At 39.4% G+C, this 21,986-nt stretch overlaps 1 long non-coding RNA gene, 5 other non-coding genes and 1 pseudogene across 6 annotated transcripts; 4 read left to right on the top strand and 3 right to left on the bottom strand.

Moving 5' to 3' along the window:
- The first annotated feature begins 4,321 nt into the window (after positions 1–4,321).
- LOC130222122 (zinc finger protein 239-like) lies at positions 4,322–10,615 on the top strand (annotated as a pseudogene).
- A 2,062-nt stretch (positions 10,616–12,677) lies between these two features.
- Positions 12,678–14,397, bottom strand: LOC130222275 (uncharacterized). Its single transcript, XR_008836407.1, has 3 exons — positions 13,950–14,397; positions 13,505–13,588; positions 12,678–13,018 (listed from the first exon to the last, which is right to left on the bottom strand). It is a non-coding gene; the product is annotated as an uncharacterized LOC130222275 (long non-coding RNA).
- Positions 14,398–16,128: 1,731 nt separating this feature from the next.
- On the top strand, positions 16,129–16,211 carry trnal-cag (transfer RNA leucine (anticodon CAG)). Its single transcript has one exon. It is a non-coding gene; the product is annotated as a tRNA-Leu (tRNA).
- Positions 16,212–16,813: 602 nt separating this feature from the next.
- On the bottom strand, positions 16,814–16,886 carry trnam-cau (transfer RNA methionine (anticodon CAU)). The gene has a single exon. It is a non-coding gene; the product is annotated as a tRNA-Met (tRNA).
- Positions 16,887–16,980: 94 nt separating this feature from the next.
- Positions 16,981–17,063, top strand: trnal-cag (transfer RNA leucine (anticodon CAG)). The gene has a single exon. It is a non-coding gene; the product is annotated as a tRNA-Leu (tRNA).
- A 1,437-nt stretch (positions 17,064–18,500) lies between these two features.
- Positions 18,501–18,573, bottom strand: trnam-cau (transfer RNA methionine (anticodon CAU)). The gene has a single exon. It is a non-coding gene; the product is annotated as a tRNA-Met (tRNA).
- A 94-nt stretch (positions 18,574–18,667) lies between these two features.
- trnal-cag (transfer RNA leucine (anticodon CAG)) lies at positions 18,668–18,750 on the top strand. The gene has a single exon. It is a non-coding gene; the product is annotated as a tRNA-Leu (tRNA).
- The last annotated feature ends 3,236 nt before the right edge of the window (positions 18,751–21,986 follow it).

Raw genomic sequence — 21,986 nt, 5'->3', positions numbered from 1 at the left:
AAAACGGCAATGATTGTGGGAGCAGGTCCAGTGAGCTGACATACAGTTACCTCAAATGATTGGCAGGTAGGAACGCTTACTGACGCGATCCTCCATTTCTCGTGGTGAATTATCGCGAGACCGCCTCCTCTGCCACAGTCACGCGGTTGAGAAATATAAACAAACCCCGGTGGGGTAGCATCATTTAAGCAACTAAAGTCATTTGGCTGCTGCCAAGTTTCAGTTAAGCATAAAAAGTCAAACTCAGAGAGGAGGTCCTGCACAAGATACCCCTTACTCGAAAGCGAGCAGATGTTAAAAAGACCAAAGTTGACATTAGTGCTGGGTTTGACAGCTGTGTTTGCCGATCTGGTCAGGCGGGTCAACACACTAATCAGTGCGGCAGCGGATATTCCTCGGTGGACGTCGAGAAGTTGACCAAAATGACTTTATGGAGTTGGGTTCGTCATATTGAAAGTTCCGACGAGAGCCACGGTGGATATATTTCCTTCGAGGCAAATGTAGGATGTCCGGGTGCTGAAACAGATAAGGTGAAGGTGGATTGTGTGGATATAGGCTGAATTTTAGAAGTTCGGCTGCAGTATACTGGAGAAGCGCTGTCGATGGATGATAGACACAGGACAGTCCAGGCAAGCACAAACCACACACTGTTAATCCACATAGTTGTCATTGAAGATTGTCATCGCAGCTCCACCCCACAGCCAATATTACAGAGTTCGCCGGTGAAATCTTAAAGTATGAAATCTTAAAAGAATATACTTTAAGAAATTGACTTAAGACAGTTAAAATAGATAAAACAACATAAAATACCCGGAGAGCAGCGGCAGCATAGACGCGCCAGCGTTCACTCTACCGGATAGCTTTCCGTATCTTTCGAGCACTCTTTGAATGGCTTCATTCTAAATGAACGGAGGTACATTTGATTGTACAATTTTTTTTGCTGGGCTCGACAGCGGCATTACCGGCACAAAAATATCATTGATTGTGATTCCACTTTAAATGAGATCATCAACTTTTCTGACTTCGGTGAGAAAAACAACAACTGCTTTATTCATTCTAGAAGCTGATTTAATGTTCTGTCCACCAACCTTTTCACTGACTGCAACCAACACATCCTCCACAGATATGGAATCATCAGAAATGCATTTAAATCCATGTTTGAGCGTCAAAAGCGAGAAATCCTTGCTTGACCCCATTGTCGGAGTTTACCAACCTTGGTCGGCAAAAAACAGCAACTATAATATAATTTAGGACTATACTATTAACTCTTAGAAAAAACAAAATACGAAAAACAAAAATATATATGATAATTGATAAGTTAGTGAAACAAACTCTCAAAAGCGTGTTCCAAACCCCTGAAACTCCTCCCACTACCCACAATCCTGAGAGAGAGAGAGAGAGAGAGAGAGAGAGAGAGAGAGAGCAGATGTGTAAAGTGGAAAACGAGGGAGAAATGTATGAATAAGTCATGACTGCAGCAGTAACTGGTAAAAAACAAAAAGACTTTTATTTTGGCGCGGCGTGTGACATCGTAAGGCTGCGCTGCTTTCGCACTGTGATTTAACTGGAGAAAGGTTTGTGTTTTAAAACTTTTACATAAAAATAAAGCACACAGATATAACCGATTGATTAAAGTTTCAGGTTTTTCACCAGATGCTAAATTATTCCAGTCAACAAACTTCCGTTGGCCCTGATCTGGCCCAAATCAACAGCTAAGATGTGGCCCAGATCAGTTAATGTTCCCCAGCCCAGAACTGGCCTACATCCTTTTAGCCAGAACTGAACCAAAGTAGTGCCACAACTCCACCAAGCTTGAGCCAAGTAATACATTTTATGTGGGCCTTGTATTCAAGATTAGTTCGGAGTTATGTGGCCCTTGTATGGTGTGTAAAGACTGATAAAGCCTTTTATCTCTTACATTGATTTTCAAATCTCCATCTGTTTTGTGAACAGCGGTGTGTAGTAAAAAGTCTTTGATAAAAATGAAAGTTCTAAATAATAGTTTTTATTTGCAATATTTTAAAACATTATAAATACATGTACAATGTTATAAAAGACTGCAAATAAAAGCTATTACTTTGAACTTTCTTTTTTAATAACACAAATAAATCTCTTTTACTCTCTAGTAAATCTTGTGCAGTGTGTTTTAGCATCAGATACTATTATCCTGATAAATTCAGCCATCATGAATGAGCAGTTATACAAATTAAAACTATTCTTTAACAGAAAATTTGTTACATTTATCAGATCAGTCAACAAAAATAGTGCTTACAGTGTATTACCCTTGATGGAAAGATTTAAACTGTTAGTACGTTTTTATGCTGTTTAGTTCAAAATGAAAGTGAAACTGAAAGCAACACTACCGCTACCGACATCAACCAGCAGATGGCGCTCGGACACCACAAAAACTCAAACCCATTTATTATGTGCCACACATATTGCCATTTCCCTTGATTCAGCCATACGTTATTATTATCCAGTACATGTTTGCTCTTCTAAGACTACAACACAGTTATTTAAAATGGTAATAACATTTCACAATCAGTCAGTTTTTATTTATCTCTTAAGTTAAAAGTTAATAAATTAAAGATTCAGGATGTACCTGATGAATTCATTTTAAAGACTGTTCAATGTAATTGAACAGTAACCTAAGAATCTAACCCTAACCCTATATCTCACAGCAATTCCTGACTTTTTTATTTGGCTTGTACATATGAATGTATGGGATCTCATTAGTACATTTTAGTATGATTAATTTGCTCATCCCTCAATGATGGTTGGGTTTAGGGGTGAGGTTTGGTGCCTCCTTTTAAAAATCCTCCATTTTCGTAGATCTGAACTCTGAATTAGCCACTAAACTGACAAAACATGAAATAGTTGTTCCCAGTGGGATCAGGCTGCATCTGCAGAGTATGAGTAAACAGGAGCTTTAATCAGATTTGAAGAACAAACGTTTAATAAAACAGACGGCTTTGTTTAACATTTGGTTTAATTATATTTACTGGACATGTGGGTCAAATATAGGACATTTGAGTAGCATACTGCATTTAAATTAAATCTTTCAACTACTTTATTACTTTTGCATTTTGCTTTAGAATTACTATCACATCAATTAATGCTTTTAACTACATTTATTCAGTTTTATTTCAGAGATTAACATAATTTGAATTTATTAATAATTGAGTGGATTTTTTCAGTGTTTTTTATTATAATTTAAGAATTAATTAAATGTTGCTAAAAATAAGAATCAAATAATATAATTACAGTACTTATTTGATTTTATTACTTACTTTATTTCAATTTACTTATTTTTTAGAAACATTTAGAAGCAGAGCTACATGGCCTTCTATTAGTTTTTGTATTTCTACTTGTTGTAATGGCCTGTTGTTTTTGCAATAAAAAAATACATTTTAAAAAGCAGTGTGATGTGGCTGTATATCAGCAGTGGTGGGAGGCATGTGTTATAGTGTACACTAGGCACTCGAGAACGATTGTCCCTCTACCTGTTGTTTCAATCCCCTGAGAACTTTGCTCATCTTCAGAACGTAAATGAAGACACTTTAGATGAAATCTGAGATCTCCCTCGTCTGTCATAGACAGAAAGAGTCCAGAGATGCTCAAAGTCCAGAAAAGGAACCAAAAACATTGTGAAAACAGTCCATGTGACTTTAGTGGTTCAATTGTAATCGACTTCCAAGAACATTTTGTGTGCAAGAAAATGTTGACAAAAGCAGCCAAAGTAGGAACTGTTGAACCAAATAGTGGCTGTTTTTGCTCCTGTATTCTCTTCATTTGCATTCAGGCGAAGAAACTAAAACAGGTTTGGAAAAAGTAGAGGATAAGTAAATGACAGAATTGTAATTTTTATGTGAACTACCCCTTTAATGCTTCTGTGAGTAAAGGTAAATAAATATTATTACTGAAGATATTGCTAAAGAATGGCAGGAACACAGATAGTAAGAGACAACAAATTCAAATGAAAAAAAGAAACCCTATATAAGCCTATGAAGTTGTAGAAATAGAAAAGAAGAGATCATAATTATGAGGATGAGATTTGAACTCATATTAATAGGAAGTAATGTGTTGTAGACATGCAAGTCATCATGAACTGGATTAAAAAGTTGATCAAATTTGTCTTAAATGTTTAGATTAAAGGTTTTGATCTACTTTAAACTCTGAAGTGTGAGTTTGAGCGAGAGAGAGAGGGAGATTAGATAAAGTGTAAAGTGAAAAACATGGGAGAAATGTATCAATAAGTCATGACTGCAACAGTAAGTGGCAAAAAAGCTAAACAAAAAGACTTTTATTTGGCGTGGCGTGACGTCATCAGGCGGCGCCGCTTTAGCGGTGTGATTCAACTGGAGAAAGGTTTGTTTTAAAACGTTTACAGATATAAACCGATTTAATTAAAGTTGCAGGTTTTTAATCCTGTGCTGTATTACGTTCCTGCTGTTGGAAATATTATTTTAACCCTTTATACAACGTAGTACTATTTTATTCTCAGTAACCGAGGGCTATTGTTTAAATAAAGTAACAAAAAATGTGTGTAATAAGTGTTTTAAAGAAACGTTTTACCTGATGTATTTTTGTTAATTACTCTCATTAAAAGAAACTGTTGAAGCAAGTGTTGAAGAGAAGTTATTTTGTTTCTGTTCATTGTTTTATTCATTTAAACAGAACATTTTTATTGTTTTGTTTATTTTAAACAGGATAAAGTGTCCAAACACAGAGAAAAACTCCTGCTGAAGCGACTGATCTCCACACTGTTATAAAGATGGCGTTTATTAAAGAGGAGAGTGAAGATGTGAAGATTGAAGAAACATTCAGAGTCAAACAGGAAGATCTGCAGGAACAAACAGGTTAGTTTTCATTCTCAAAGACCAACTCAGTCATTTGATCCTCATTCAGATATATTTAATAATAAGAATACTAAATTAAATCCATCTTGCAGCCCTGAGTGTGCTGCCTAGTTCTCCTAAATGCACATAAGCACTCATTGAAAGACAGGAATGAGTTTCTTTCGTCACTTGTTCTCATGTCTTTTGTCATTAATTTTATGTATTATTAGTCTCCCGTTTTCTTGTTCTCCTACTGTTTGTAAAGCATTCTTGAGCACTGGCGGTTTATAACATAAACAAAAACAATAAATTAAATAAAGTTTAACTGAGCTGATGATATTTGACCTACAGTATTCTCATAGAAGATATCTGCTATTACAGTGACAGTGTTTGGCTTTGTACTTTCCATTTGCAAATGTCACGTTGATCACAATTCCCTTTTTTTTACATCAACTTTATAGGTTTAAACTTGTTTCTAGTAGTTGTTACTAGTTCTCACAGACAGTATCTGAGTTAGAATTACTTCGTTATTATAATAACTAATTACCAGGGCTATTGTGTTTAAACAGGGTTTCTGTGGGGTCTTAAAAAGTCTTAAGTTTTCTGAAATATTGTGTTGTAGGTCTTAAATCTTTTTTTAAACAAGTCTTCATTTTCCTTTGTTCGTGTTTTGCTACCCAATCTGGCCAAAACCCATACAATCACCAACAATCCATCTCAATAAAACTTTCAACTTTTATTCTAAAAGGTCATTTTAACTCTATTTATCATAATGGTTTAATTATTTTCCTCACAATAACATTTGTTTAAACGTGCTCCATGTATTTACTGCTGAGGACATCGACCTGGATAGATGTTGTACATAGATTTAGTTTATTATAGTTTTTAAAACATTTGTTCATTTTTTATTTTTATTTTAAAGAAAGTTTATGTTGAAAAAAGTGTGTGGATACAAGTAAAGCTTGCTTGTTTTTAATATTTAAAATCTTTTGCTAAGAAGTATCTAAAATATTTTGTTTTTTTATTATTCATTTATTATTGTATTATTTAAGGTATTAAATTATATATTTTTTGATAGGACTAATAAAAATCTTTTTCATTCGGGCCATTTGAAAAATTCCTTAGCCTTATGAGTCTAAAATTTTATTCATAATGGTCTTTAAAAGTCTTACAATTAACTTGGTGAAACCTGCAGAAACCCTGGTTTACAGTATGTCAGAAAACGTGGATGCCCCCAATTTAAAATACGCAGAATGAAACAGACACTGAAATCATTATTATAAAACATTGTACAGTATTCTAAACTATATGATGTTGTTGTGGGACGACATGTGGCAAAACGAACAAATTATAGTGGAACAATAACGTTTAGCATTGCACTGACTACAACTGGCCAACAAACTAGTCTAAAAATTACTTTTGCTGCTTAAATGGATTGCAGCATGCTGATGATATACAAAAAAATTGTTCACCCTAGATCATTCTGATCCTGGATAAACAGAATCCTGGGTTATCTGTAATCATGTTCCACACTGCTCATGCTATACCTGGGGTTAAAAAATAATCTTGGGTGTTCATTAACAGACATTTCACATTCACAAACCCCTGGTTAACATTATTATTTGTATATTTACCTTTTCACTATCCCTGATTGGACAAACAGCAGGAAACCTTTTTAGATGGCATTTCTGCATCTTATCAGGTATATAAATTGTCACCATGTTAGGTCTTCAGCTAAGCCTCAGGACATGCACAAAGGCAAGAAAACAAAGACAAAAGTACAAATGAATGAAAACAAGTAGCAAAGTAAGTCATCTCGCCATCTCCTCATCAGTTTACAGCAAACAGAGCATTAAGCATTTGCATAAGTTATATACAATAATGCAAACTCACAAATACTGTAAAAGCGTGAATTATACTCACTTGCTATGAACATGCAGGATTTGTGTCAATCGTGTCTTCCAAGCAGGTTAAAAAATTTCAATCCACATGAATATTTATTGAATTTATCTGCAAGTTTCGTCTTTCTGCAACATCTCGTCTTTCGTTGTTTGTTTGTGTGGTGTTGCAGTCCAGGTTACCGGAAGCAACTGGCAAACTCCGGTAGCTGGTTAGAAAGTTTGATAACGCTAAACTTTTGCACTGCACATGCGCGATCACTCTGACAACTGGACTGTCTTAACGTTGCCTGTTTTTGGGGAGAGCTGGGAATACAAAACCACCGTAATGTGAAAATACATGAACTGAAACATGTATTGGTCAACATGATGTATTATTAATGTTAAATACACCTGTTATGATACTGGAGATTATCTGAATGTGATGTATGTGATCATCTATAAAAGTGCAATATTTTAATACTCACCGAAGGGAATTTAGTGGAGTCTTTTAGTTAGTCTTTTGCAGTGGAGGGCAAATAGTGGTAATTTCTACATGTATACATTTATTTTCTTGTTTGTTTGTTTTGATTTTTGTTTCCTTATTTTACTGATAACTTTATTAATTTTTTTATGGATATCATTTGTACATATGAGCAGTTTTGGCTGGACTGTAAAGAGGAGCGGACACTGTCAATTAGGGGTGTAACGATACACTCAGCTCACGATACAATGTGTATCACGATATAGTGTTCACGATTCGATATGTATCACGATATTTGAAATAAAAATTAAAACTGAAATGCAAATAAAAGATTTATTTAAAAAATTACCAAGTAAACAATTTTCAATGTATTTCTTTTGTTTCTTTTTGTTGTTCTTTAAGAAAATAACAAAATTAAGGAAAATTTAAGTAAAGGAGCAAAAATTTAAAAAATTGCATTCTATTCAAGTAAATTTTCTCACGATTCTGTAGATGTAAAATAAAGGTGAATATGAGTAGGCTGTTATTATTGATATTTCTCAGACTTATGGTAAAACAACAATAATATTGTGTGTAGGTCTACTGTTGGTTAAAATGCTAAATTTTAAACAGACTTTGAATAATGAACTTGAACAGACTTTAAATTTGTCCTGGTCATTAATGCACAGTAAAGTGATGACATCAGAATACAACTATTCATAATTCTGAAGTTGTATTATTATGTTTGAGACATATGCTCGCAATCTGTCATTAACAATATTATTAGACCTTCACTAGTAAAATCAGACATTTGACATTATCAGATTCCCTATCGCATTATATTCAATATTATATAGGCTAGAATAGTTGTACTGACACTGTTAAACATTTATTCTCATCCACAACACTCTGTGTTCGCTATGGAAAAAAACATTAAATGCTTGTCGTAATCATAACTCTAAAATGCGATATGATCATTGAATGACTTGCACGCTTTCGGTTTCATTTTCACTGTTAAGTGCTGTTCATACTTCGCGTGCGACTCTCTAACGATCACTCCGTGCCACAAACTGAATGTTATTTACAACTTTATTACCTGTTATTCACAGCCTATGGAGGTTCTGTTCATTAAAGCAGACGCGCGCGCGTCTATCATTAAGTAGGGCGCGCGCCCGCCCTCTCTGTAGTAACAGCTCACGGTCAGCAGCGCAGTGAGCGCACGTCGTGTGTGATTTTGCGGCCGTGAATACATAATTACATGAAGACAGAAATGACATTTTTGGGTGAATTGTACCTTGTAAACACAGTATGTGACTCTTTCAACACCATTAGGAGGTATGCATGTCGCTGAGCAAAGTATGTAAAACTATGTGAAGACTTCGGTTGTGTTTGACCCAGTATGCGTGTCAAGAAGCGGACGAGTCTAAAGCAATGACGGTAAAACCGAAATGTTGCCAGACGTCCGACTTTGAGAGGATGGGCCATAGTGTATTTCAACTCCATTCATCTTGACCTGGCAACGTTACTGCTGCTAGTTCAAGCAATCTGAACTTACATGTGACAGCAGTTCACTAATAAGAGAAAACGGACGTCATATGGTAATAAAATCGTCATAACGCCACGATGGATATTGTGACATTTTTGCATCGCAATAAATCGTACCACGATAAATCGTTACACCCCTACTGTCAATAAATTACATTTTGCACATAAGTGCTCTGCCATATTCTTAGTGACCTGTATTCCATCACGCCTCGTCACACTCTCCCTTGTGTGGTTTTAAACCTTTTTTTTTTAAATCCTGTTGAGCACAAAAGAAGATATTTAAAATAAAAATAAAAAAAACGCTGGCTTTCTTTACGTTCCGGAAGAAAGGAAATGTTTAAAACCACATGACGGAGAGTAAATAGTAAGGTCATTTTAATTTTTGGGTGAAACATCCATTTCATGCTTGTTGCTTTGTGCCTTCGTACTAAAGTTCACTCTTTTTTTGTTGTTTTTTTAAGAGCTGATGGTGCTGAAAGAAGAGACTCATCAACTGAATGAAATGGAAGAGAAACAGTTAGAGAAAAACCAAGAAATAACAACTGATGAAAAACCCACACTGACTAAAAAGACTTCATCACGCGGAAGACCTCGGAAATCCAAATCTGCGTGTAATTTTACTTGTCGTCAATGTGGAAACCGTTTCAGTCGAAAAAACAACCTTCAAGTCCACATGAGAATTCACACTGGAGAGAAGCCCTACACATGCCAACAGTGTGGACAATGCTTCTGTACTAGTGGAAACTTGGTAGTGCACATGAGAATTCACACTGGGGAGAAGCCTTACTCTTGCCCTCAGTGTGGAAAGAGTTTTAAGCAAAATGGCAACCTTAAAGTCCACATGAGAACTCACACTGGAGAAAGGCCGTACACATGCCAACAGTGTGGACAACGCTTCTATACTACAGGAAACTTTGCACAGCACATGAGAATTCACACTGGAGTGAGGCTGTACACATGCCAACAGTGTGGAAAAAGCTTCTATCATGCAGGAAACTTGGCAGTGCACATGAGAATTCACACTGGGGAGAAGCCTTACTCTTGCCTTCAGTGTGGAAAGAGTTTCAAGCAAAATAGCAACCTTGAAGTCCACATGAGAACACACACTGGAGGCAGAATGTTTACTTGCACACAGTGTGGGAAAAGTTTTGCTCAAAAGCAAGACCTTGAGATCCACAATAGGATTCATACAGGAGAGAAACCTTACAGTTGCACAGAGTGTGGTAAAAGTTTCAGATGTAAAAACACACTCAAATACCACAAGAGAACTCACACCGGAGAGAAGCCGTTTGCATGTTCTCAGTGTGGAAAGAGCTTCACAACTAAAGCTAGCCTCATGAACCACATGAATGGTCATACTGGAACCATAGTGTTCACATGTGATCAGTGTGGAAAGACTCACACGCAAAGACTCCATTAGGAAACACATGAAGTCTCACTCAGGAGAGGATCGTTTTAGATGCAGTGAGTGTGGAAAGGGCTTTAAATGTAAAAGAAGCCTAAGCACTCACATGAAGCTTCACAATGGAGAGCAGAGTCCTTAAAATTGAGGCCTTGTCCAACGGAGCTTAGAGCTCTCTCCCAGGACAGTATGCCAAACAGGTTTGAACTCTTGAATACATATCAAGTTACTGAAAATGAAACCCTTTGAACACCTGAAGCTATTTTAAACTCAATAGCTGAAGAGGGGTGAAGATGTTTTTGTAGTGTAGATCAGGGGTCACAGCCCAGTACCAGGTTGTAAGAGTTTCAACTTTATAATGAACCGATAACCATATTTTTGCACATTGCACACTTCCATCAAATGGTCGGCACTGAAAAGAAAATTAGGAAGATTAGGGAGGAGAAACTGTCCTACACCCTTAGATTGTGTTTTTGATAATTCACATCATTTGATTATTGTCACTCGCATGAACAAACACTGATTTGCCTCCAGTTTTTGGGCTTTTGTCTGCAATTTCACAAAACTTGTGGGCGAATGAAAGTGAGCGACTGATGCAGACTCCATAAAGCCCTGTTCAGACTGCACAATGCCATTTGCCAGTTACGATCAGATTTGTGTCAGATTATGAGATTTTGACTTGAACAAATCTTGATGTGTTGTGGGTAACAAATGAAGACTTTAGTTTCAAAACACTACACATTCATTTGATGGACTAATTTGAGAAAAGAAACAAGTTTTCTTAATGAAGACAATTAAACTTTCTGTAGATAACTGGCTGCCTTTAAAGATATGTTCATGTGAAAACTCACACATTACTACAAATAAATTGGTGTATGGGGAAACCCAGTGTCACTATTGTGATTGAGAACATGAGTAATTGTTTAGCTTACATGCTAATTCCATCATGATTTAAGAGTAATAAGTTGTTTAATTATTAACATTCTGATGGTTCTTATATATATATATATATATATATATATATATATATATATATATATAGGTGGGCATAGATAAAAAGATTTTTAAATCTAGATTAATCTCACTCTAATCTTGGAATTAATCTAGATTAAATTGGCTCTTTTAAATTCTGCCAAAGGCATTCAGAATAGGTGTGCTACCTAAATAATAAGTCTTTGAGAACGGGTTTCTGACGCCAGGTGGCGCATTGGACCAGGGGCTCATCTCCTGTTTTCAAAATGCATCACAAACTGCTTGAATAACTGTTCTACTATGATAATTGGTGATGAAAAAAATAAATGACGTTCAGTAAGATCTACTTGTGTTTACTAACTGTTTATTCAGTTAAACATGAATTTTGAACTGTAGGTCTACATAAGCTCCAAACAGCGATTTTTGATTACTTTAATCTGACTAAAGTCATAACTGAACTGAACAGAAATGGAACTAAGACATGTGGAGTATGCATATATTAGTGGCATTACTGAAGTAAACACTGCAATCAAACTTCTACCGTCATGTAGACTTTTCGGCATATTTTCCGATCCACACATCTGTCAGTAAAGGACCGCACACACACACCGCTAAATGCTGAAGTTTTTTTCTTTCCATTTGGCTTGCGTTATTAAATTCCATAACACTCTCACCAGTCCTTCCTCCCTGTTTGCGTCTAACACCCCAGTGTGTCACAGGGGCATGAATGAAATGTTCGTGAGTGAATGTGGAACTGCCCAACTGCAGTTAAAGTCACCCAAAATTACAGGAAACTCTTAAATGAAAGCACTTCACGTAAACAACTTCATTATATTGTGGCGCATACATTTATACATGTGACAGAATTTGAGATTTGAATAAATTAGAAAGAAAAGTGATGGCGTGGTGTTCCCCTTCATAAGTGTGGAGTCGGAGAAGGTAAATATGGCGATCGGTTCACAAAGTTTTCATTTGATGTCTCTTCTTTTTATTTTCTCTGCTTAATCGGCCACAATATTATTGTCTATTAAGGCTAGATTACAGATGTCCATGTAGATATAGTCAGTAGCGTCTTCGAAGTATGTGAAAGATCCAGAAGGGCATCCTGCTGATTTGATTCAGAAGGGCACTTTTTTTTCTCAGACGGCTCACTGGTCAGGTATACATCCACGCTAAAATATCAAGGTGAAAGTCATCATAGCTTGCGTAGAATAGACCCAGCTCCCAACCCAACTTTGAAAATAGATTAATGGCAATATTTTTTTTATCGCGCGATTAAGAGTCTCATAACGGGCCACCACTTGTATGTATGTATATATATATATATATATATATATATATATATACATATATATATATATATATATATAATTTGTAAAGTATTTTCATACATCTGTGATGATAGGTTAACAACTGCACGAGGAATAAAGATGTTCAATTACTCGCTGCGCGAGAATGACCCGAAACTCTGAGTGATGGCCAAGATCCAGCTGCTGCAGGACAGTCTGACTCCAGGACTCATGCGAGGCTTTGCACTTGGTACAGATGAGGGTTTCTGTAACCATGTTGTGCATCCTGTCGATGTCCAGAACCAGCCGTGCCCTTTTTTGAAGACCTCCACCTGTCAGCTGATGCCGTCCACATGCAGGATTAGGGCAAAGGACTTTGACCCTCCACAGCTTGTATGGCATCCACAGCAAAAGTGATTGACAGAAAAATCTGGCTGGAGCTGGAGCCTGATTGTATGTAAGTGCAGGCTGTGGAGGGTAATACCAGAGCTGGAGGTTGTTACAAAGCTCTGGCTTTCCTTTGGACCCCATTTTAAAAGCCTGCTGGCAATCCTCTTGTGGTCCTCTGGTGGCAAGGTTTCAGCCCAAAGGCGAGGAAGTGGAACAGCTGATGGAGCTTGCAGCAATGCAGTCTGTGAAGGAAAATAGATAAAACATTTAGTCTGGTAATGTTAATGCACTTTACATATTTGAGTGAATACACTTCACATGATGTTATCATGATTATAATCTAAATACCTTTGATTTTAAGTGATTGTTTTTAAATACTTTATTATGTATTTAAATTCCAAAAAACATTAATATAATTTTAGCAATAAACATTTCTCCTAAAGACACATAAGTATTTTCCAATATAGTTATTTCTCTTTTTCCTTTCTACTTCTTTTCCATCCACATTTTTTTGTGAAGATAAAATATCAACAGCAGAAGGCTTAATTTTTGTCATTCTTTGCTTTATTTTTTCCTCTTTATTTTGTTATACATGTATCACGCTTAGTTAATTAACATCAAGTCGATTTAATTGACAGGTCTTAAAACCACTTTGTGTGAATTCAGCTGGGGCAGCAAATATGCAAACCAAATTACTGTTTTTGGACAGAAAATATGAAATTACTTACTGAGACAATGCTGGACGGCTCTGTGGAGCTGGTCACTGCCGCAATGGATGTGAGGACGGGGGCAGAAACTTGAAGGTCTTGTGTCTGTACAACCAAGCAGTATAACAAAGTACAGTTTGTAAATATAAATCTATAAGTAACATTAACTCATCAGAATTTTTTGCAACCATTACTTTATTTGAACATTAATGTATTATAAAACATTGGAAATGAATGACTGCTGCTAAACTGTAAAATTTTGTCACAGAGCTTATTTGCAGAACAAAAAGTTTATAGAATGGTGCTTATTTTTAATATTTGTTTTTTATACACTAAACGAATATTACAGAGATGTTTTATTGAGATTTAATGTGACTGTACTTAATAAAAATACACATTTTTGTGAAAAAAAAAATGCTTATACCAAATTCTCTCAGAAAACTATGTGGATTATGACAATACTTACAGCTGTGCTTGGTGTAGAAGCACTACACACTGCTGGGCTGGACGTCAACCTGTGATGGTCTTCTAGCCACACTAAAATTTGGCTTTGCTGCAGCAATGGTGGGATCCGGAAAATCTTGGTTTGGTGAACTCATAAAGGGCAAGACAAAAAACATTTCATTAAAAACACTGTGTTCACAATGGCAAAATGTACACTACTGTTCAAACGTTTGGGATCTGCTCGATGTATTTTTTAAAGTTTTAATTATGTTTATGAAGGCTACATTTATTTGGTCAAATATACAGTAAAAACTGGAATAATGTGACATAATAATATAGGTAAATTAAATAAATAAAGAATAATTTATGTTATTCTATCTTTGAAAACGTTATTACTGTTTCCCCAAAATATAAAGGAATGTTTCATGAGCAGCACAGAAAATCAAATAAAATCTACTTTGTGTATGAGCAAATCAAACACAATAGAATTCTTTTTATATATGATCAATATGAAGCTTTTATATTTTAACAATTCCATTTTTTTGAACATTAGTGTATATCACATTACATTTCAAGCAATGACAAACTAGCTTTCTATATCTTTGTTGTACAATCAGTTTGTTTTCTCTACAGATTTCAGGTTCAAGCTGTTTTTGACCACCACCCTCTGCTACTTTTACAGGAAGAAATAAGATATAAGTTAGAATAGTTTTAATTAGACATTGACAATTGCGGAGAAATCTTTGATGCCACGGGTGGAGTAGACGGGGGCTGGGGCTGGGCCTCGGGTTGTCTCTTCTCCATCACCTCCTGAGCCGGTACAGAAGGGGCAGGTTGTTGCAACGTTTGTGCTGGAGCAGCAGAGGCAGTACTCTGCTTAAATTAATTAGAAAAATACATATAATCATGAAGAAGGAAAGCCATTCTAGTAAATAATAATAAACACATATTGATTCATAAATGTACCTTTTGAGTATGAAAACCACATATGCATTTCAGCACACCTCCAAGCAAGCTCCTCTGGCCATGAGACTGCAATGGGTATTTCTCAATCTGAAAAAAATCATGAAAAATGTAATAAATAATTTTACATGATATAAAAAAACTTTTATAACTAAAAAAGGAATTTTAACTCAATGACTCCCTTAATAAAGCACACAATAGCTCTGTAAATTAATTTACCACTAGAATGTGTGTAATATTTATCTAATATGTAATTTTACAGTTTTTATCTCCAAAAAGAAAAGAAAAACAATAAGAGTAACTGGACAAGAACATTTCAGGTCTTAAAACCACATGCTGTATACTGTACACTCATAATCCCTTCCCCACCTTTTTTAAATCTCTCTCATAAATGGTCAAACTTTAGTAAATTATACAACTTAAATCTTAAAATACATGCAATTTAAAATACATTAATATTTAAAAACAATTATGACGTGTTTTACAAAAATACTGTACTGAATGTACTGAAGCCTAACAAGTTACTCTATTAAGCCAATTTCAACAAACACTTAACTGTTTACCTTATATCATGTAATTGAAATACCCACTTATCGCTCGGATTGGCTCTCATCTTCAACATTTGTGAAATATTGCCAGACAATCCTTTGGCAGCTGGCATTCAGGTCGCAGTCTCTCCTGGAGGTGTGGGTTCGAATCCCACTTCTGACAAATGTAACCTTTGGCTGTGCGCTCAGGCTCAAGATTTAAACTCTCTGGCGCCATGTCCGAGTGATACAGTAACGTTGACAAAGCGCCGCATCAATCTCTTTGCGCCACAGTTCACGCAGCGTAGCAGTGGACCTGGCATCGAAAACGTGACAGGAATGGGAGCATCTTGCCATCATTGCTTAAGACTCAGGAGATGTTCTTGGAACGTCAAGCAGCCTGCCCTCCAGAGGAGCTGTAGACTTTTTTGAGCCCGGAAAGCATGAACCGCACGGAAGATAATAAAGAATGCAGCCCTGTCACCTATGCACTCCCGTGTGCTAAAAGGTATCACCTCGCCCTGTGTGAGGCTCGAACTCACGAACTTGCTCCTACAAGACAGCTCTAGCTATGCGTGCATGTCAGGATGGCCAAGTGGTCTAAGCTGCTGTATTCAGGACTGCTGGAGCTGGGCCAGCTGTAAAACACCAGCTTCCATGTCATGGTACTGCGATGTGGCTCCTAGGAGACAGCTCCAGCTAAGTGTGCATGTCAGGATGGCCGACTGGTCTAAGGCGCTGCGTTCAGATCGCAGTCTCCCCTGGAGGCGTGGGTTTGAATCCCACTTCTGACAAACCTAATCTTTGGCTGTGCGTTCAGGCTCAAGTATTTAATTCTCCGGCGCCATGTCCGAGTGATACAGTAACACTGACAAAGCGCCACATCAATCTCTTTGCGTCACAGTTTACGAAGCGTAGCAGTGGCCCTGGCAACGTTAATGGGCACTGTAGACTGCAAGTTTTGAGGCATTTGCGCAACATCAAGGCATTGTCTACAGCAACTCGGAAAAGCATGTGTACAAAACAATGGATGTGGGCTTTAATGCAAGTGCATCGAAAGGGGATCAAAAGAATTGCCTTGGAATGCCATGTAGTGGAATGTCCTGAGATGCTGTTTATTTTTAATTCTATGGGATTTGCAGGGCTTTTCGGCTAATCCTCTTACAACGTCAAGTCATGACATTTGACGTATCCACGTCAAGCGTTAACGTGACAGGAATGGGAGCATCTTGCCATCATTGCTTCAGACTCAGGAGATGTTCTTGGAACGTCACGCCGCATGCCCTCCAGAGGAGCTGTAGCCTTTTTTGCCCCCGGGAAGCATAAACTGCACGGAAGGTAATAAAGTACGCCGCCCGGTCACCTAAGTGCTCCCGTGTGCCAAAAGGTATGACCTTGCCCCGTGTGAGGCTCAAACTCACGACCTTCAGATTATGAGACTGACGCGCTGCCTACTGCGCCAACGAGACAGACTGCTAGAGTTGGGCAAGCTGTGAAACACCAGCTTACATGTCATGGTGCTGCGATGTGGCTCCTAGGAGACAGCTCCTGCTAACTGTGCATGTCAGGATGGCTGAGCGGTTTAAGGCGCTGCGTTCAGGTCGCAGTCTCCCCTGGAGGCGTGGGTTCGAATCCCACTTCTGACAAACCTAGTCTTTGGCTGTGCGTTCAGGCTCAAGTATTTAACTCTCTGGCGCCATGTCCGAGTGATACAGTAACACTGACTGCATCAATCTCTTTGCATCACAGTTTACGAAGCGTAGCAGTGGCCCTGGCAACCTTAATGGGCACTGTAGACTGTAGACTTCAAAACAATGGACGTGGGCTTTAAAGCAAGTGCACCGAAACGGGATCAAAAGAATTGTCTTGGAATGCCATTTAGTAGAATGTCCTGAGATGCCGTTTATTTTTCATTCTAAGCGATTCGCAGGGCTTTTCGGCTAATCCTCTTACAACGTCAAGTCATGACATTTGACGGATCCACGTCAAACGTCAAGCGATAACGTGACAGGAACGGGAGCATCTTGCCATTATTGCTTCAGACTCAGGAGATGTTCTTGGAACGTCACAACACCTGCCCTCCAGAGGAGCTGTAGGGCAAATCGGAAAAGCATGTGTACAAAACAATGGACGTGGGCTTTAATGCAAGTGCATCGAAAGGGGATCAAAAGAATTGCCTTGGAATGCCATGTAGTGGAATGTCCTGAGATGCCGTTTATTTTTAAGGCAATGAGATTCGCAGGGCTTTTCGGCTAATTCTCTTACAACGTCAAGTTATGACATTTGACTCTTTGTGGGAAAGAGAAGAAAAAAGCTGTGTCAGTCAATCAACGCGTTTTCAAGACGCTGTTCTGAATGTGCGTTTCTGGATGCGGTGGTCTCCGGATGATGGGCACGAGTATCGCATCACAGGTCTGGGGGTCCAGCATGTCGATGCAGTGCCCGCGGACAGCTCATGCTCTCACTGTGAGGACGTGGCTGTTGCACAGCTGAGATCTCAGGCTCAAGTATTTAACCCTCTGGTGCCATGTCCGAGTGATACAGTAACACTGACAAAGTGCCGCATCAATCTCTTTGTGCCACAATTTACGCAGCGTAGCAGTGGCCCTGGCAGCGTTAATGGGCACTGTAGACTGCAAGGTTTGAGGCGTTTGCGCAACATCAAGGCATTGTCTACAGCAACTCGGAAAAACATGTGTTCAAAACAATGGACGTGGGCTTTAAAGCAAGAGCACTGAACCGGGATCAAAAGAATTGTCTTGGAATGCCATTTAGTGGAATGTCCTGAGATGCCGTTTATTTTTCATTCTATGCGATTCACAGGGCTTTTCGGCTAATCCTCTTATAACGTCAAGTCATGACATTTGACGGATCCACGTCAAACGTCAAGCGATAACGTGACAGGAACTGGAGCATCTTGCCATCATTGCTTCAGACTCAGGAGATGTTCTTGGAACGTCACGCCGCATGCCCTCCAGAGGAGCTGTAGCCTTTTTTGCCCCGGGAAGCATAAACTGCACGGAAGGTAATAAAGTACGCCGCCCGGTCACCTAAGTGCTCCCGTGTGCCAAAAGGTACGATCTTGCCCCATGTGAGGCTCGAACTCACGACCTTCAGATTATGAGACTGACGCGCTGCCTACTGCGCCAACGAGGCAGACTGCTGGAGCTGGGCAAGCTGTAAAACACCAGCATTCATGTCATGGTGCTGCGATGTGGCTCCTAGGAGACAGCTCCTGATAACTGTGCATGTCAGGATGGCCGAGTGGTCTAAGGCGCTGCGTTCAGGTCGCAGTCTCCCCTGGAGGCGTGGGTTTGAATCCCACTTCTGACATACCTAGTCTTTGGCTGTGCATTCAGGCTCAAGTATTTAACTTTCTGGCGCCATATCCGAGTGATACAGTAACACTGACTGCATAAATCTCTTTGCGTCACAGTTTACGAAGCGTAGCAGTGGCCCTGGCAACCTTAATGGGCACTGTAGACTGCAAGTTTTGAGGCATTTGTGCAACATCAGGGCATTGTCTACAGCAACTCGGAAAAGCATGTGTACAAAACAATGGACGTGGGCTTTAATGCAAGTGCATCGAAAGGGGATCAAAAGAATTGCCTTGGAATGCCATGTAGTGGAATGTCCTGAGATGCCGTTTATTTTTAAGGCAATGAGATTCGCAGGGCTTTTTGGCTACTTCTATTACAACGTCAAGTCATGACATTTGACTCTTTGTGGGAAAGAGAAGAAAAAAAGCTGTGTCAGTCAATCAACGCGTTTTCAAGACGCTGTTTTGAATGTGCATTTCTGGATGGGGTGGTCTCAGGATGATGGGCACGAGTATTGCATCACAGGTCTGGGGGTCCAGCATGTCAATGCAGTGCCCGCGGACAGCTCATGCTCTCACTGTGAGGACGTGGCTGTTGCACAGCTGAGATCTCAGGCTTAAGTATTTAACCCTCTATCGCCATGTCCGAGTGATACAATAATACTGACAAAGTGCCGCATCAATCTCTTTGCGCCACAATTTACGCAGCATAGCAGTGGCCCTGGCAGCGTTAATGGGCACTGTAGACTGCAAGGTTTGAGGCGTTTGCGCAACATCAAAGCATTGTCTACAGCAACTCGGAAAAGCATGTGTTCAAAACAATGGACGTGGGCTTTAAAGCAAGTGCACTGAAAGGGGATCAAAAGAATTGTCTTGGAATGCCATGTAGTGGAATGGTGTACCCTGCCCCATGTGAGGGTCAAATTCATGACCTTTAGATTATGAGACTGACGCACTGCCTACTGCGCCAACAAGGCATACTACTGGAGTTGGGCAAGCTGTGAAACACCAGCGTCAATGTTGTGGTGCTGCGGTGTGGCTCATAGGAGACAGCTCCGACCAGGCAAGCACATAAGGATGGCCCAACAGTCTATGGCACTGCGTTCAGGTCAGAGTCTCCCCTGGAGGTGTAGGTTAGAATCCCACCGAACCTAATCTTTGGCTGTGCGCTCAGGCTCAAGTCTTTAACTCGCTGGCGAAACACTGGACGTGGGCTTTAATGCAAGTGCACCGAAAGGGGATCAAAAGAGTTGTCTTGGAATGCCATGTAGTGGAATGTCCTGGGATGCCGTTGATTTTAAAGGCAATGGGATTCGCAGGGCTTTTCGTCAAATCCTCTTACAACGTCAAGTCATGAAACGGATCCACGTCAAACGTCAAGCGATAACGTGACAGGAATGGGAGAATCTTGCCATAATTGCTTCAGACTCAGGAGATGTTCCTGGAACGTCAAGCCGCCTGCCCTCCAGAGGAGCTGTAGCCTTTTTTGCCCCCGGGAAGCATAAACCGCATGGAAGGGAATAAAGAACGCCGCCCGGTCACCTAAGCGCTCCCGTGTGCCAAAAGGTACCACCTTGCCTCGTGTGAGGCTTGAACTCACAACCTTCAGATTATGAGACTGACGCGCTGCCTACTTTGCCAACAAGGAAGACTGATAGAGTTGGGGAAGCTGTGAAACACCAGCTTCCATGTCATGGTGCTGCGATGTGGCTCCTAGGAGAAAGCTCTGGCCAAGCATGCATATCAGGATGGCCAAGCGGTCTAAGGTGCTGCGGTCAGGTTGGAGTCTACCCTGAAGGCATGGGTTTAAATCCCACTTTTGACAAACCTAGTCTTTAAATCTCTGGCAGCCTTAATGGGCACTTTAGACTGCAAGTTTTGAGATGTTTGCCCAACATCAAGGCATTGTCCACAGCAACTCGGAAAAGCATGTGAACAAAAAATTTGACGCGAGCTTTAATACAAGTGCACCGAAAGGGGATCAAAAGAATTGTCTTGGAATGCCATGTAGTGGAATGTCCTGGGATACCGTTGATTTTTAAGGCAATGGGATTCTCAAGGCTTTTCGTCAAATCCTCGTACAATGTTAAGTCATGACATGTGACGGATCCACGTCAAACGATAACGTGACAGGAATGGGAGCATCTTACCATCATTGCTTCAGACTCAAGAGATGTTTTTGGAACATCAAGCCGCCTGCCCTCCAGAGGAGTAGTAGCCTTTTTTGCAAAGGGGAACCTTGAACTGCATGCAAGGGAAGAAAGAACGCTGCCCGGTGACCTAAAATGCTCCCGTGTCCCAATAGGGACCACCTTGCCCCATGTGAGGCTCAAACTGACAACCTTTAGATTATGAGACTGACGCGCTGCGTACTGCACCAATGAGGCATACTGCTGGAGTTGGGCAAGCTGTGAAACACCAGCTTCCACGTTATGGTGCTGCGGTGTGGCTCTTAGGAGAATGCTCCGGCCAAGCAAGCATGTCAGGATGACCACATAGCAACAACCTAGCAATGCCTTAGCAACCATCTAGCAACCCCTTAGCAACCACCTAGCGACACCTTAGCAACTGCCTAGCGACACCTTAGCAACCGACTAGCGACACCTTAGGAACTGCCTAGCAACACCTTAGCAACCGCCTAGCAACATCTTAGCAACACCTTAGCAGCCACATAGCAACCACCTTAGCAACCGCCTAGCAACACCTTAGCATTCACCTAGCAACACCTTACCAACCACTTAGCCACCATCTAAGCAACCGCCTAGCAACCACCTAGCAATACCTTAGCAACTGCCCAGCAACCACCTAGCAACACCTTAGCAACCGCCTAGCAAACCACCTAGCAACACCATAACAACCACCTAGCAAAACCTTAGCAAAACCTTTTATGTTTTAGAATAGGATATGTCATATTTTTTATAATATTAGTAAAGCAAACACAGGGCCTATATGTGCCATTTACATATATTTCAGTTAATATGGAAAACGAGTGCATGTTTTTACTAAAACTAACATTGGATTTTATTATAAATGCTTGTGTAAAACAATATAGTTTGCACAAAGAAATGATGGAGTTCTTCTATAAAGAAGTCCACCCCGTTTAGAGCGTCATTATGGCATTTTACGTTATAACTAACATAGTTCAAGTGATGGATCTGCGACAGAGAAACTAGGGGTTTTGGGAAACACTCCTCATTACATTACAACAATGCATTGTACTATGATAGTTCAACCGCGAGTTGTTGTTTGG

The sequence above is a fragment of the Danio aesculapii genome, chromosome 4, assembly GCF_903798145.1.
Source record: "Danio aesculapii chromosome 4, fDanAes4.1, whole genome shotgun sequence".
Lineage (NCBI taxonomy): Eukaryota > Metazoa > Chordata > Actinopteri > Cypriniformes > Danionidae > Danio > Danio aesculapii.
The sequence above is the reverse complement of the archived record's forward strand: the minus strand, read 5'-3'. Positions and strand labels throughout refer to the sequence as shown.